Source organism: Typha angustifolia, chromosome 6 (assembly GCF_048772165.1).
Source record: "Typha angustifolia cultivar Huaian chromosome 6, ASM4877216v1, whole genome shotgun sequence".
Lineage (NCBI taxonomy): Eukaryota > Viridiplantae > Streptophyta > Magnoliopsida > Poales > Typhaceae > Typha > Typha angustifolia.
In genome coordinates this window covers 2413016-2430197 of record NC_133244.1, presented here as the reverse complement: position 1 = coordinate 2430197, position 17182 = coordinate 2413016, and the positions used below count along the sequence as shown (strand labels likewise).

Here is a 17182-nt window from a genome sequence, read left to right as displayed (position 1 = left end):
GAATATTTGGTGAATATTTTTCCACGGTTGTGTGGACTAATTTATGTAATAAATTCAGATCTTGAAGGAATCGTTCCGTAGCCTATCTTTTGGATTCTTCTAGAACGAATTATGAATGTTTTCCTACACTTATAAAAGGATGTCGGATGTTAGATGAAGCCAAAAACTCAAGTGGGTTTATAGATTAAATATTTAAGAGTTCTACTCTTCTTAAGGAACTTATTTTCTATCAAAGTCGAGGAGAGCTTTACTTTGTTCCTTGTTTGGAGATCTATCAATTATTGTAGCAACAAAGGAGCTTAAATGAGTCATCTATATTGAGAACCTTCACCAACCTATGAAAATGTCTCTGATACAAATTTGATAAGCTCTGATACCAAAATAATAGTATCTGGAATCCAAAGATCGGCTACGGAACAATTCCTTAAGATCTGAATTTATTATAGGAAGCAGTTCGCACAACCGTGGGAAAATATTTGTCAGATATTTTACGGTAGTCAGAAAATTACAAAACCAATTGGGTTGGATCTGTAACTTCCTGATCTACAACTTTTGTATTTACACCCTTTATAGATTCAAATTTTAGCAGAGACAAAAATATAGAATAACACAGGTGAGGGTGGTAGTGACGAGTGAAGTGGATGTTAGGGTTATGGATGGGTATGGAGATGAGGGTGGATTGTGGAAGTGATTAAGGGAAGTAAACGAGGGGAATGAACTAGTTGAGATCCCAAAGAAGAAGGGTGACTCGACAGAGTAGAGGTGGAAGAATGGTGAAAAGGGAGGAGGGAGAAGAGGGAGGAGGGAGAAGTCTAGAGAGAAGATAGGAGGCAAAAAATCAATAATTTAATTCCATAATGAAGTTGGCTACCATCCACATATTTATAGAGGCTAGCCATCAAATCCTAAAACAATATGAAACTCTAACAAACCAACTAAACCAGTATTCCTTATCTTCTCTTATTACCTCTCAAATTAAGCTTTCGTTTTATTGCAAATATATTTCGAATATGGAAAAGTCATGAATATCAAAGTTGTAGATCTAGAGGTTGGCAACCTTATCAAACTAGTTTGATATTATTTGTATATGTGTATAATATTCTATGAATATTTTTTCCCAAACTACGCAGAGTTGGATTTAGCTAATTGAATAAAATCTTAAACTACTAAGAATCTAACTAAACCAAATAACCAAATAAGATAATTAGACTCAATCCATTGAGCCTAATCACCTTTTGATGTGATCCGATTTGATCCAATTCGTATCAGAAAAGTTTTGAGAAAGGATCCGTAGCGTGCATTATAAACCATACACAAAGGCAATCTAATCATGCAATAGTTAATCGAGATGGACTTCAAGCAAGAGAAACACACATCGAACAAGAGATGCGAACTTTTACACTTAGATGACAGATTGTCTAGAGAGTTATAAGTGCTTCTTATTTCTAAAAATGATATGATATAAATTGATCTAGTTTAAATGGATGTGCAGTTTTTTTTTCTCTTGTTGGTAAGATAGGTTTTTCACATTAAAAAAGTCATGGTTGTGTGTTAAATGTGCTTTTACTTTTCCTATTCTTACTTGGCTTTCTGTATTTTACTCTTATTCTGATTTTCACTCATTAACTTGAGTTTCGATTTTTATAATTAGAATAGTATTCGGTTTCCATTTCTACTCCATTTTGATTTTTTAAGTTCAATTATTATTTGGTTTTCGTAAACCAATTCAGATTTAGTCTTTGATTTTGACTTTAACTTTTAATTGTCCTTTAATTTTTATATATTTAAAGTAATATAGAAATACTACACCCTTGAAATTATAATCCGAGCATGTCATCCTCAGATTAATCAAATGAAAGAGCACCGATCATTATGGTGTGAACTTATTTATTTGATTTGATTTAATGTGCATTTGTTTGCTTGCGATTTTCAAGCATTATATATGTATTTCAACCAAGAGGAGTATGTACCTCTAAGTTCGTGTTTATTATCTACTAATGATTCTTATGAGATTTTCTATTTAGATAGACAAAGTGAGAACGAGGATGATGCAGATGACAGCATAGACTACATACAGTGCCAAAGAGTCCTACAAATTACGAAAGGCAAACCTAAAACTTATAGGAAAGACAAAGAGCTTGAAAAATGAAAATGATGAGATAAAGGATCGACAAAGTTGGCCAATAAAGCGGAGCAACTTAAACAAGAAAAGAGAAGCTTCAATGAGATTTGGAAATTTATTTATCTCTCTTATGATGTAGCTTCCAAAAAATTTTCTTTGATAAAATTTAATTTTTAAAAGTTTATGTGCATAAACATGTAGAATCTAAGAAAAATCTAGATGAGAGAATTAAGGAATTAGAATTTGATTTTTCTTTAAAAGCTAATTAATTTCTTAAAATATTCCCTACAAGTTTGTTGAAGATCAATCAAGAGAATAAAAGAAAGATTGAAATATCAAAAGATACATCTACTCCTAGTTCTTTGACGAGAAACAAAACTTTGAGAGGTGAAAGAACATGGCTACATTAAAAACACATCCTCAGATATACTTTCTATATCCAAAAATTGAAGTGATGCTGTTATTTACTCCTTTGTGAGATCCATATACAACCATGATCATATATATACTACGAGTGGAAAACAACAACAAAAAAGTTTTGTTCATATTTGTCATAGATGAGTCATATGATTCGATCTATATTGACTCCACGCGTAACATTGGGTTCATTAGAATGAACATATTTATCTAATTGAGTTTGTCAGAAGCAATAAAATTATTTTTGCCGGGGTGCATTCGAACACAGAAACTGCGTTTGAACGGGGATGCGAACGTCTACACAACGTTCGCAAAAACAAAGAATGCAAATTGCACGTTTGAACGGAATCGGGCCGTTCAAACGCCTGCACACGTTCGCAACGACAGAGAACAGAAATTCCACATTCGAACATGATCAGGCGTGTAGTGAAAGTATAAATTTTGGTAGGATTTGTTAGGGTTGTTTGGAGTTGTTTAACTTAGTTGAGGAGTTCTTAGGGTGAGCCTTTATATATATATATATATATATATATATATATATGGAGAAAATCCTAATTAAAGTTTTATGATGATAATTGAATTGGCTTGGCCTATATCTCCTTCTCTATTTATTTCTAGCTATTAGCAGCCTCTCTCTCCTCCCTTCTTCTACCGCTCAAGTCTTTAGTTGGCCTTTTCCAACTTTAACATATCTCTTCTACAACAACTTCTCCCTTTTCATACTAAGAACTAAACTTAGCATCTATCTCGTCATTGGTGAGCTATCAAGTTAGGATCTAATTAATCTTCGGTCACTATTTAGTCTATATCTTAAGATCTAATCGTCCGAATCTTGTGATCTTGGATTCGTTATAAAGTCTCTCCTAGAGCCACAACATGTCTAAAATTTAGGAGGATCCGTTGGTCAGTAGATCCCTTTATAAGTTACAAGTTTCATTGAGTCCAGAACTATTACGAATCGGATTAAGCTGGTTTGTAACAACGTAGCATAAAAAGTTATACTAAATCTATATGTTTTCTTCCACCTCACACATGTATGCTCACTATTTTTTATGTTAGAAAAGAAAATGTGTTTTTGCGAAACCCCATATGAGTGTTCTTCGTGTGAAAATATGAACAATTTTCCTGAGTAGATTTCACCACACTCATTCAGAATAGTGCACTGATCCATTCTTAGATTATTTTAACTAGGGGGGGCTTTCTCAAATATTATTTATCCCTAGTCGTGAGTTTTTGCTATATTTTTTCATCATATATTTTGGGACATCATGCGGTTTATGTTTCTTTAGCACATCTTTTGTTTTGGTCAAATTGTTTGATTTTTTTTATTGGTTCTTTATCATTTTACCATACATAATGAATTTTTTTATTTTGCTTCTTTGCTGAAAGTTCGATTTCTGAAAATCTATTTTGAAATTATTATTTACTAAATTTCTGGAAATCTAAAAATTTTGGAAATCTAAAAATCGCTGAAATCTGAAAATTGCTAAAAATATGAAAAATCTAAACATCTATTTTACGGAAATTTCTATTTATCCAATTTTTAAAATTTGGAATCTATTTTGACTTCTAAATTGATTATACGTTGACCTATATTTACATATTATTGCATGATAGGATCTTTTCCGATTTAGTATTTAATATTATACATAATATAAAAATGTTTGATCTCGGGATGTTTTAATTAATTTTGACATCTCTTATCGGAGTCCAATTATTATAATTCATCCATGTTGGTCAAGTTAGTCGCGTCAAGACTAGTTTGTTATATTTGCTTATTATTTTAAATTTTAATTTAAAGCGTATGTAAGCCTAGTATGATGAATTGGATCTGACCCGCTATAATTCTACTCCCATAAATAGAAGAAGTAATTAGTTAATTAGGAGGTGTGGAATGAGTATTGAGTTTAGTTATTACTATTTATCTCGCAATTATCATTTATTTGTAGTCGTTGGATTATCTTAACTTTCCTAGGAGTAGATTTTAACCTTAGAGCCCTTCTAAGCTTTCAAATCTTAGTCACCATCTTCCTTCATGAGCCACCCTCTCTTACGGTCGTCCACCACCACCCTCCAACGACTATCGTAATATCGAATATTTTTATTTCTATTCCATGTTGGCCTATCTCCAATATTTTAGTCATAGCTTTTTACCCTAACCTCGAAATCATATAAAGCTAGAGCCAAAAGATCCCTAACTAACGAGGCTATCACCATAAAATATCAAGCTTTTCCTACAAACCGATCATTCTAGATATGGTTTGTAATAGTGGTATTAGAGCCAACGTTCCTCACCGTGAACACGCGATCCAAAACTAACCTAAGGGAGATCGTAGCCATGAAGGACTAAGATCTCATCTCCATCCCTATGGAGATTTCCTTGGTGCCACCAGTCATTGACGAACCACCCGTGTAGGTGACGACAATACTCGAATCTATTGAGGAATTTGTAAGATCTGCCAAGGAGAACACTGCGAGACTCGAAAAGCTAGCATCATCGACCACGACAAATCCATCGTTCAAATATTCACCATCTTCAAATTGTAAGGGAGGTAGAGAGGAGACCCAACCCGCAACTTTGGCCATGGTGGAGCACCCTCCACCCCTATAGACCTAGACAACTGCTTACACCGATCCATGGCTATCATTCATGCCCGCACTAGTCGAAAGGCTGCCATCGACAACCCTCTTGACTGCACCAAAATTGCAGTTGGCCTTCCTAACCTAACTGTCATCCAATGGTGGCCACTGCAATCGCTAGGGACAATCGCGTGGATAAAACCCGATAGCCATGCTCGTGGCAATATTGCCCAGGCCAAGCCACATCAGAGTGGCTTCCGCTAGCCTCTCCATAGCTAGGGCTCCACTACAGTGGGACCTTGGGACCTATCCGTGGCCATCAGGGGACGGTGGACTTGCCAACAATGTCCCATGGTTGTCATTGCAACATATCTAGCCCGAGCTTTATTTTTGACTTCCATTATAGTGAGGACCCGTCGGACGTCAACTGCCATTGGCCATCAACCTTGCCTAGCTACCGCCACTGCCCATGTAGCCTATGGTGGTGCCCCTAGGCTGAAAAATATTTTCAACCCTAGGGTTAAGGTTTGAGCTTGGGTAGGAGAGATAAAATTCACGTATCTCTATGCATGCTGGATTTTCGTGAACTAACACGATTACCTTGCATGAACTAATTGGGAACCCATAAGCGTGACTTGGGGCCCAAGGACGAGTGGTGGAATGACCTAGTGGGCTCACAATAGCTAATTTTGCTGGACTTGCTAGAAGCTCGAGTGCGATGCTAGCAAGGATGGTGGGTGGATTGTTACTAGTTGCCTTGAGGATAAGGTATCAAAAGCATGGTGCAATGTTATGATCTATTCACGTGGGTTGAGTTAGTTAAGTTAAGTCAAGTCTAATCGGTTATATTTGCTTATTATTTTTAATTTCAAATCAAAGCAAATGTAATTCTAATAAGATGAATTAGATACAACCAGTTATGACTCTACTTCTATAACTAGGAGAAGTCATGGGTTAATTAGGAGGTGTGAAATGAGTATTGAGTTAAGTTATTATTATTTATCTCACATTATCGTTTAGTCGTAACCATTAGTTTGTCTATCTTCCCAAATCTTAAGGTGTCCAAAGCGTTTTATCTCATGAAATTATTGTTATTAAGAAAATTATCGGAAGCTTATATCCCAAGGTGCAAAAGAAAAGCTGAGCATGTATTTTATATAATTATCACATTTTAATATAATAAAATGTACATAATTTATATATATAATATATACTAAAACTCATTACTATTAATTAAAAAATACATATAATTATTTTACAAAAGGCCAAAGTTAAATATATAGATGTGATAGTCCAAATGTGTTTCCAAGAAAAATAATATGATAATTTGAGAAATATAATTATAAAACATGATAAAATATTGTTGAAATAGTAGCTGTGCTTTTTAATATTTATTTCCATGTGCCTTTGAAAAGTTTTATTTAAGGTATTGCATGTACTGCTACATCCTTGAGAAAATCATATTAAATTCATGCTATCATAACTCTCATCGAAACTTATAAAGTATAATATTTATCTTAGTTTCGTCAAACAAATATCACATCTTCTATTAATATGTCTGATAGTCTATCAAAGAAAGACGCAATAAAGTGAGGCAATGTCTAATCATCATTAATAATTTATAATTTGTTTTGCATATTACAGTAAAAACGAGTTAATCTTGAAAATTTGTACAGAAAGTATGCTAATTTCTTATTTTGTCAACCCAAACCCGTTTTCTTTTTCCCTTACAACTTTTTCTTTTCTTTTTTCTCCCTTCTAATTTTGCTTTTTAGTATTGAGTGTCTTATTAAACGTCGCAAGCAGAGAAAACATTTTTTTACGTAAAGGTGAAATGTTTAGATAGGATAGGAATGGAGAAAAAGCTACTTTTTCTTTTTTTTTCATATCTCGGTTCTTTTAAGTTTGGATTTCTCTGTTTTATCTTATCTCACCCACCCTTAGAATGAAACAACTATCTAACTATAATATAATGTGAGGGTTCTATTTCATTATAATAGTGTTATTATTTGGATAAGAAGAACAGATTAATAGTGTTATTATTTGGATAAGAAGAACAGATTTTTATAGAAAACGGTAATACAGTTCACAAAAGTATAAACAGAAAAATATAGTTTATTAAAATTAAAGTCAAAGTTGTCTTAAATAATGCAAATTCCTTTTAGTGACTTTGAAGCCGATTTAAAGTACATATTCTCTTCTGACAATTTTGATATATTTATCGATATTTTTTAAGATAGTAATATTCTGCTAATATATAATATGTCAATATTATTCTATCAAGCTATGGAATTATTTGGGACAAAGAAATAGAAAATTTTGTTAGGGTAAGTCATCATGTTATACCATGAGTGAAAGACAACATGTTCATAATTACATTTACATAATACATTGCATTTGAACTTATGCAGCAAAATAACATTGCTAACTAATAAAGAACTTCATAATTTTCGTATTTTAAGGAGAAAATCCATAATTTTGGGATCTATATACATTAGGTTAATTACAATGAACTTCATCATTAAATTACGTATTTCGTAAAAAGAAAAACAAAATACATAAGTTTGATTACATGATTTAGGAAAAAAGTTCAACCTTGGGTCATTTATTAAACTCGTTCATTTTGATTTCCAACAGCTCGAGACCCAACCAACTTTACAATAATATGTGGAAGTCTAATTCTATGAGCATCCTAGTTTGAAATAGTAGTTCCGATGCGAAAATTGACCAATCTATAGTGGGTTATTTGCACCAAAAATTCACTTAGTCTTTTATTTGACAGGTTAGGGTCATTTTCAGTTTCTTTTTCACTTGAGGTTTTTTTCTTAATTTTTTTCCAACTTTGTCATTTCTATCATTTAGTACCTCATTAAATATTGCCGGGACACTTTAAGAGAGAGAGAGATAAATAATTCGTACTCATCATCTACTTCATAGTTGCTGCTAATTCTTCTTCTTCTTCGATTACTCATTTTTCTATCTCTTAATCCTTTTTTTATACAAGTCTTTAATCGTTTTTTAATTAGAGATAGTTTAAACTATAAATTTTTGTCAGAATTTCATACTTAAACTACGAATTTCGTACTTAAACTATGAATTCTTCATTCCGTTATAAATATATTTCGAATTTAAAAAACTCTGAATAAAAAAATTCTAGATCATGATATTATAGATTTTATTAAATTAGTTTCATAATTTTGGACTTCAAATAATTATCTTGTAAATATTCTTTTTCAAAACTGTGCACAATTGAAATTTGTACTTAAAGTATGAATTTCATACTTAAATTACAAAATTCTAATTTTGCGTAATTTTAACAAAATATTCAGAAGATATGCATCTGACATCCAAAAAAATATGAAACTAATTAGATAAAATCCGGGACTTCATAATCTAAAACTTTTATATTTTGAGTTTCTTCATATTTAAAATTTATTTATAGTGAAACAAAGAATTTGATAAGAAATTTGTAGTTTAAGTATGAAATTCCCGGTTTTAATAAATAATGAAAGTTATTTAAAATCAATGAAAGTTGTTATTACATTTACCAAAGTGACTAATTAGAGATATTTTTTCTATACAAGTCTCTCTCTAATCATTTTTTAATTAATACAGTAAAAGACTAATTAAAGATAGTTTAAACTATGAATTTTTGTCAGAATTTCATATTTAAACTACAAATTTCGTTCTTAAAGTACAAATTTCATACTTAAACTATAAATTTCATACTTAAACTATGAATTTCTTGTCAAATTCTTTCTTTCACTATAGATAAATTTTAAATATGAAGAAACTCCGAATACAAAAGTTCTAGATTATGATGTCATGGATTTATTCAATTAGTTTCATATTTTTTGGATGTCAGATGTGTATATTATGAATATATTGCTAAAATTATGTAGAATTTGAATTTTGTAATTTAAGTATGAAATTCATACTTTAAGTACAAATTTCATGGTCTGCATGGGGGCGGCGACGGCTAGGTTTGGTTGTGGGTCGTTGACAGTCGGCCCCTGGTTGGTCGTCACAGCGGCAAGCAGCAATGGAAGCCAACTATTGAGCTCGAGCTCGGGTGGCTGCAACAGCGGTCGTGGTGCCTTGCCGGTGAGTCCCTCGATCCTCGGCGGCTACAGTCGATGGCCATAGTCCCACTACCGTGGAGCCAAAGCGGTGGTGAGGCCTGCGGAAGCCACCCCAATATGGCCTCTTTCGGGTAATAATGCCGCGAGTGTGGCCCTTGGGTTTGGCCATGCGGTGGTCTTCGACGACTACGGTGGCCACCATTAGGAGGCAATCGGTCTAAGGAGGCCGACCGTGGTCATCAGTGGTTGCTCAAACGCCGGACACGCGGCCACCTTCCGCAATTTTGCTACAGCGAGGAGGGTCGTCGATGGCACTCTTCCGGCCTTCTATACTATGGTTGCTGCCGGTTTGGCTCAAGTGCGGGGGACCCATGGAAGGGACTGGATGAGGTAGCAAAGGCCGAGAGCAACCGAATGGCCACTGGTGGGAGGCTAGGGTTTTCGGCCCTAGCTCCAACCCGGGTGGGGAAGACGACTCAGGGGCCGTCTCTACCGGCTGCTCCGGTGTCGCTGCAGTGGCTGTGATGATCTACGGTGGTGGAGAGACCTCCACCACGGTTGGAGGAGGGGTCAAGGCCACAGTTTTCGTCGGCTCATCCCTCCCTCACGGCTTGAGTTTTCTTGTCATGGGTGGCCGGCGGCGCTGGCGGCACAAATCAGTGGAGGGCGGCTAGTAGGACCTCTGTCAAGGCCTGATATGAGTCCTTGAGGGCGGTTTAGATATCCTTCGCGTTCTCTTTCGACTTGACCAAAAATGCTTTAAAAAAAAGCATTGCCCACGCTAGTGGCTCGTCGTCTATAGTTGCTGGGGATGGAGGGGGCTCCAAAGAAACTCCCACAGGAATGGAGATGAGATCGTGGTCCTCCATGGTCGATCCCTCCTCGTTGGCCTTGGAACGCGTGTTAACCATCTTCTTAGGAACGTTGACTTTGATATCAATGTTACGGACTAGATCTAGAATGATCCATCGGTAGGATGATTATGAAAATTTAGCTAATAGTAGCCTCACAAGATAGAGTTCTAATGGCTTTAGTTTCACATCAATCGAATGTCTGGATGAAAAATAATTAAAATAGTGAAGCAAGGCCAGAACGGGGTAGAATAGTAAATATCCAATATTGCGGCGGTCGTCGAAGGGTGACGAACTACCGAGGGTGGTGGTGGACGGCTGTAAGATAGGGTGGTCGTTGGAGGTGATGGTGGCTATGGGTTCATGGTAGAATTATGGTTTCTAACTTAGATCTACTCCTAAAAAAATAAAGACGATTTAACGGCAATGATAAAACGATAAATGCGGTAATAAGAAAATAATTAAACTCAACTCTCAATGCTTGGATATACTAGGATTCCTGGATTCTTTGATGAATAATAAAGAATCCCTACCCCTTTATATATAGAGGTGGGGTACAATGAATCCTACTTGGACATAGCCCTAAAGGCTGACACGACTCAAATTAGGATTTGCCTTAAATACTTATATGACTTAATTGGACTTGCCTTAAAGGCTTACTTGACTTAATTAGACTTGCCTTAAGGGCTGTCATAACTTATTTTGACTTGCCTTATTAGCTCACATAACTAAATAGACTTGACTCGACTTTGCTCGACTTAACTCATGTGGTCTGTAACACCCAAACCCTAAACACGTGCATGGCACGAGCCCACACGGCACGTGCGTAGCACCTGACCATTTGGTTAGTTACTAACAATCAAATAAACCTATAGCAACATTATAATTTTATCCACAACATCTAAACTAAGAATAACTCAAGTCTAACTGTCAACAGTATACAGATAACCCTACTTGGGCCCCACACAGGCCACAACACATCATCAAGAGCTTTTCACAACTACATATACACAATAGTGGTATATACATAATTATACAAGTACAAAGTCACCAACTAAAATATAAGACAAGGATACAGATACACTTTGGAGGATGTCTAATAATACATCAGATAAGATAACTCATCTGGCATATAACACTAACCACACTCTATTCCTCACTCACCGGCAAGACCTCTAAGGGAGTATCCTACTCCTCTTGTTCACCTGGGTTTTTGGAAATGAGAAACAAAGAGAGTCATGAGCTAAAGGCTTAGTGAATAGACCTTACCCCGAATCAGTGAAGCCAAACAGAGAATAAATCAAGTACTGGATAATGTAAATCAGAAAGAGTATTATGTCATGAATGAGTATACGAATGTTTCTCAATAATATATAATTGAAAAGTAGATAGCATGTCATAACTGATAGAAGTATATAATCATCGACAATGAATAAATAGATCTCCATGTCATACTATCATCATAACTCTCTTTCAAATATGACACATGATGCATGCCGACTATCTCATGATGTCAAATGCAATGGTGTATAAATTATGATAATTACTCAATAATCAGGTGAAATCCTTCATATCACAATCACTACCGACATTTCGGTATACCATCATCACACTAGACCACTGTGCACAGTCAACACCCGGTACGCGGTCTCAACATCTTGCCCGTAGGCTCAAAGCATACCCTGTCATACGCTAAGGGTATCTCAGTCATAATCATACCCTGCCATACGCTAAGGGTATATCAAAATCCATCTAGATTAGGCACCCTCCTAGCTGATAGAAACCTCGTGAGGATAACTCGCCACATATGCCCTAGCGAACGGCATGTGTTCGATTGTCTATGCACACAGACTCACTAACCTCGGACGTGAGCCACGAGATATGGCATATCAGTGACCATAATCATCACTCCAGGCACCCCTAACCCTGGCACCTACTCGGGTATCTTCACGCTTTCTATCAACTATCCTATCAATCACATTTCATGCTTTCCTTCTACATGTCAGATCATATGCATATATCCAGTACAATAATAAGTCAATGCATAACAGGAATGTTAGGTGGAACATGAGTCAAGAGAAAAATGATGCAATATAGTCTCCACCCATGTATCTAACACATGCACACTCCCGCTAGTCTATCACATGCACACTCATACTAGAGATCATCTCGATATACAATTATAGTAGTAGAATCATCTCCAATCATCTCTATATATCACCAATGTACTCATATCTCAGATTAGCCTAATCAAATGCATGATAAAATATGCTTGACTGAAATCATCTCTAGATAAAATCATATAATCATGTTGGAGGCCAAAGCATGTATGTACATAATATATAAAATATCCTAATTTGAGAAAGGCGTCTAGGGGATAAGACTACTCACCCCACTGCAAATACCAAACCACCACTCGTTCACGCTACTAGAATAATAATCAAGCCTCGATAGCTAAGTTCACGGAGTCTTGAACAGGGGGGTCGGGACCTGAAATTATTTATATCAAATATGTCAGTCTTTCTATTAATTAAAATTAACCGGACAAAAAGATAGTTTCTTGTTGTAATTATGTACTCTTCAATTCTATATTTGTTTTGTTATTTATTAACCATAATTATATTATTTAATAGTGTATTTAAAACACAATTATCTGCCTATTATTCTCCTTGATAATTAAGAAAATAAGAATTAAGTTACTGCAAATAATTACGTAAGAATATACGTACATAACCCTAATAAATACTATTACCTACCTAGGATTAAAATAGTAATTTATATTGCAGGTGTTTTGCTAAACATGATATAATTAGAATTATTTAATAACTATGATATAATTATATTTAATTTATACAAATTAATTACATTAAATTAACTAAACTAATTGAATAATTAATAACATAATCAAATATAATTAGAAATAAAAAATATGCATATATATATATATATATATATATTTTATAATAACTATACATAGTGCTGGGCTCAGCCCAACGCCATGCACAACAGGGCGCTGGGCCGAGCCCAGCACCACTTGCAGGGTGCAGTCTAAGAGGAAAGAAGGGAAGAAAGAGGAGGAGGAGGAGGAGGAGAAGAAGGAGGAGGAGGAGGAGGAGGAGGAGGAGGAGAAAGCGGAAGGAAGAAGAGGGTTGGGCCATGGGGGAGGGGTGCGACCATTGGTGGCCACTCAGCGGTTGGCCTCTCCCCGACGGCCAATCCTCCGACGATCACGAGAGGAAGCCGACAAAGAGAAAGAGAGAGAGAGAGAAGTAAGGAGGCTCGGCTCACCGGTGTTAGTGAGGTGGCGGCGACAGCGGCAGGCTGACGGAGTGACGGTGGTAGCGGGTAGAGAGAGAGAGAGAAAGGGTGTTTGAGAGAGAGAGAAAGAGAGAAAGGTGAGAGAGAGCCCGAAAGAGAAAAAGAGAGAGAGAGGAAAAAAAGGGAGAGAGGCGGTGGGAAGGGAGGCTGCAGCGGCGGCGGCGGGGGCCCACCACGCTAGCTGGCCCGGCCAAGTTGGCCGGGCTAGTGCTTGGGGCGCGTGGCGCCCTTCCCAGCTGCCACTGCATGGCACGAAGCTGTCGTGCCATGCAGTGAAGAATTTTTATGTTTTTTTATTTTTTATTTTTATTTTATTTTTTTAATATTTTTTTTGGTTGTTACATGGTCGGATCGTAACAGGCCACGCCACGTACATGAACAGGCACCATTGGAGGATCACTTGAAAGAGGTTGCCACCATCAGCCACCTTGGCGGCCCCGAGGGAAGTCCGTCATTGCTCACTTTTGAGCAGCAATGCCACTAGAGTCCAACAAATATGGCAATAAAAGCAAGGAAGAGGAGGTCAATGAGATCCATTAAACGAAGTTTCGCTAGAGACGTACTAACTGTGGACATTGGGATCGGTGCCATTGATGAGGGCAAGGGCTACAACCTCAGCGATGTTGCCCCAGATCTTGTGCCTCGATCCGCTACCCAATTCATGAGCGCATCGAGAAGGCTAATAGTGAAGTCAAGGTGCACGGAAAGGGCAAGGTAGGAGGAAGAGAGGGAGATCCTGTCATGGTGGAGACTCTCGCCTGCAGGAAAGCCATGGGTGGAAGCATCATTAAGGAGGAAGAGAATAGAAGGAATGAGGGAACGGAGAGGAAAGATAATGCTATATTCATCATTATTGTTGGACCAAAATAAAATTAAGTTGTCTTCCCGAGCATTTAGGTTATTTTATATCTGAAGTGGCTGCCACATAAGTTGACTCTCCTAATTTATCTGACGGTACACTAATAGAAAGATGACATTGATATATTTCTATATTATAAAAAGATAAATATTATTGGTGTAGGGGTGATATATATATCCATTTTTCTTTTTCCAATACGAATTCAAACATGGACAGTGAATAAACTTGCTTAGCTTATCGAGTAAATAAAAATATAAAATTGGACCAAGTACGATTGTTGGATGTATCTAAAGTAATTTTATAAACTATTAGAAATATTAGATTACTTAAATTTGTAATAATCGGCGCGAATGTATGAAAAGGATAATTTAGTTTCACATAGGAACTACAAAATCAAGTCTTATTATACTCTTTCTTTTTATTATTTTTATACTATTTTAAATAATACTAACTTACCTACGATGTGAAAATAAATTACTTATAACTTACAATAATGCACTACATTAAAAATAAGTGTCAGACCTAAGGACACAAATATAAAATAAAGTGATGAATAGCCCTAACAAATCCCTAAGGGCAGAGCGCTTCGAATCAGCCTGTAGATTCTATCAATCTGACAATCTAAGACATGGCCCTAAGGATCCTCGAAGGTAGGAGTTTCAATAATGACCACCAAAAAAACAATAGAAAAGACCCTTAAGAAACCTAACAACATAAAATAGGAACAAAAATTAGAAAACAAAAGAAGGCTCCAACAAAAATGCATAGCACCTAGACCCAATTAAAGGCAGTGGTAGATGATTGGAGAAAGATAGAAGAAGGTGGTAGATAGAAGGTTATAGGTTGTGGCAGGGTATGGAATCGACAGATCTAAAAACTTGCAAGCACCAACTGCAACCCAATACTGTATGAAGGAAGCGTTAGAGGAGAAAAGGGGAAGAGAAAACTAAGACGATGTAGCAACAAACCCAACCTAAGACCAAAATAGATCATGCAAAAAATAAACCATCTTATCACCATAACCTGATACGATTCGGGCTTCACCGATATCATCTCGAGCATGGATACACTTTGGGGGTGTCTTTTATTCTTGCTTTAGTGTTTAATTCATAGAAAAATAAGTTTTTTGTATATCGCATTCGTACGCGAGTGGAGTGCATTCGAACGCACTTGCGAACACCTGCATCAGGTTCGCAAATACAGAGAATGCAAAATATGCGTTCGAACGCGCTTGCGAACGCCTGCACATACAGAGAATGCAAAATGTGTATTTAAACGCGATCGATCGCGTTCGAATGCAGTCGGCGAAAATCTACTATTTTTAGGATTAATAATTGTCATTTTTGAATTGTTTGGTTAGCCTCTAAAGGTGTGGATGGTAACCATGGAATCATTATTAAATGAATTGAGTTTTGCCCTAGTCTCCATCTTCTTCTATCTCGTTCTCTCGTTCCGCAGCATCACCGCTTCTAACCTCCCTCGACCGGCTACTCACCTTAGTCCCTTAAGGGCGGCCCACTCCTCCCGTTACTTCCAATCTATCTATCACCTTGTCCTAACCCCTTCCATTTCCATAATCTTTCCATCTCCACTTACTCACCGGTGCCACCCCATTAACGTTGGTCCACCACCATCTATCTTCATCTAAGATCTTGTGCCTCTATCAATAGATCCTTAGACGGACTCTCTGACGTTCGTCTACTTCTTGGACGATATCTTGAGATGTCACTATCCGATTACCCTAAAACTAGATCTTTTTGGAAAGCTCTTTTCTAGGGCTACAATATATCAAAATTTAACATTGATCCGACGGCTACATCTTTTAGGATCTATTTTCAAAATTCTATGTCAGATCTTGTCCAGATCTGAAAATCGGGATAGATCGAGCCTTAGCCTAAGAAGAGATCGTATTATAACATTTATTACGATCTGACCACATTGGTTAAGTCAGGTTGAGTCAAGTTAGTTACTTAGCGTTATCTTATTATTTTATATTTTAAATAAATCAGATAATCTGCATGTGGATCCGATCCACTAGGGATTTTACTCCTATAAATAGGGGCGAACATATGTTGATAATTATCATTGGGAAAAATCTGAGTTTAGCTAGTTATTATTTTCGTTTTTATCTTTTTACCTTAACCGTTAGATTCTTTTTATCTTCATAGGAGTAGATCATAACTGTAGATCCCTTTCAAGCATCCAAACGCTAGCCACCTCCTACCTCCAAAAGCCACCCTACAATACGGCCAACCGCCACCCTCTAATGATCACCACAACATCAAATATTTACTGTTCTGCCCTCTTTGACCTATCCCCACTATTTTATTTTTAACTTTTCATTTCGATTTCCAATTTAGGTGAACCAAAGCCATTAGAACCCTAGCTCACGAGGCTACCTCCACCTAAATTTTTATAATTTTTTTACAAACGGATCATTCCACATCTAGTTCGTAATATTAGTATCAGAGCCGACATTCCTTGGAAGATGGTTTACACGTGTTCTAAGACCCATGAGGAGGGATCAACCATGGAGGACCATGATCTCATCTCCATTCCTATGGATCTGGCACCCCCGCCACCACCACCAATAGTTGACAACGAGCCGCCAACGTGGGCGAAGGCATGGGTAGAGTCCATGAACTCGCTGCGTGAATCATTGAGGAGAGCCATGGAAAGTTCTAAAAGGATCGAGAAGGCAATCCAAACCTTGACGACTGTTCTCCTAGCCCAGCGCAGCCAGCCCATGCCGCCAATGCTACTAGCATCGCCGGCTATAGCAGAAATAGCCCAGCCATGATCACCAACTTCAAATCGTGAAAGAGGTGGAGAGGAGACCTAACCGCCAGCGAGAACCCTTCCTCCAGTCGAGAAGGAACGCCTTCCGTCCCTATAGGTCGAGCCCGCTGAATCGATGTCGGAGCAGCCGCTAGAGACGGCCCTCGAGCTGTCT

At 36.9% G+C, this 17182-nt stretch overlaps 1 protein-coding gene across 2 annotated transcripts in view; it reads right to left on the bottom strand.

The window, feature by feature from the left end:
- LOC140761367 (uncharacterized) overlaps window positions 1–17182 on the bottom strand; it is an 88646-nt gene that overhangs the window by 66948 nt on the left and 4516 nt on the right. The window lies entirely within an intron of this gene.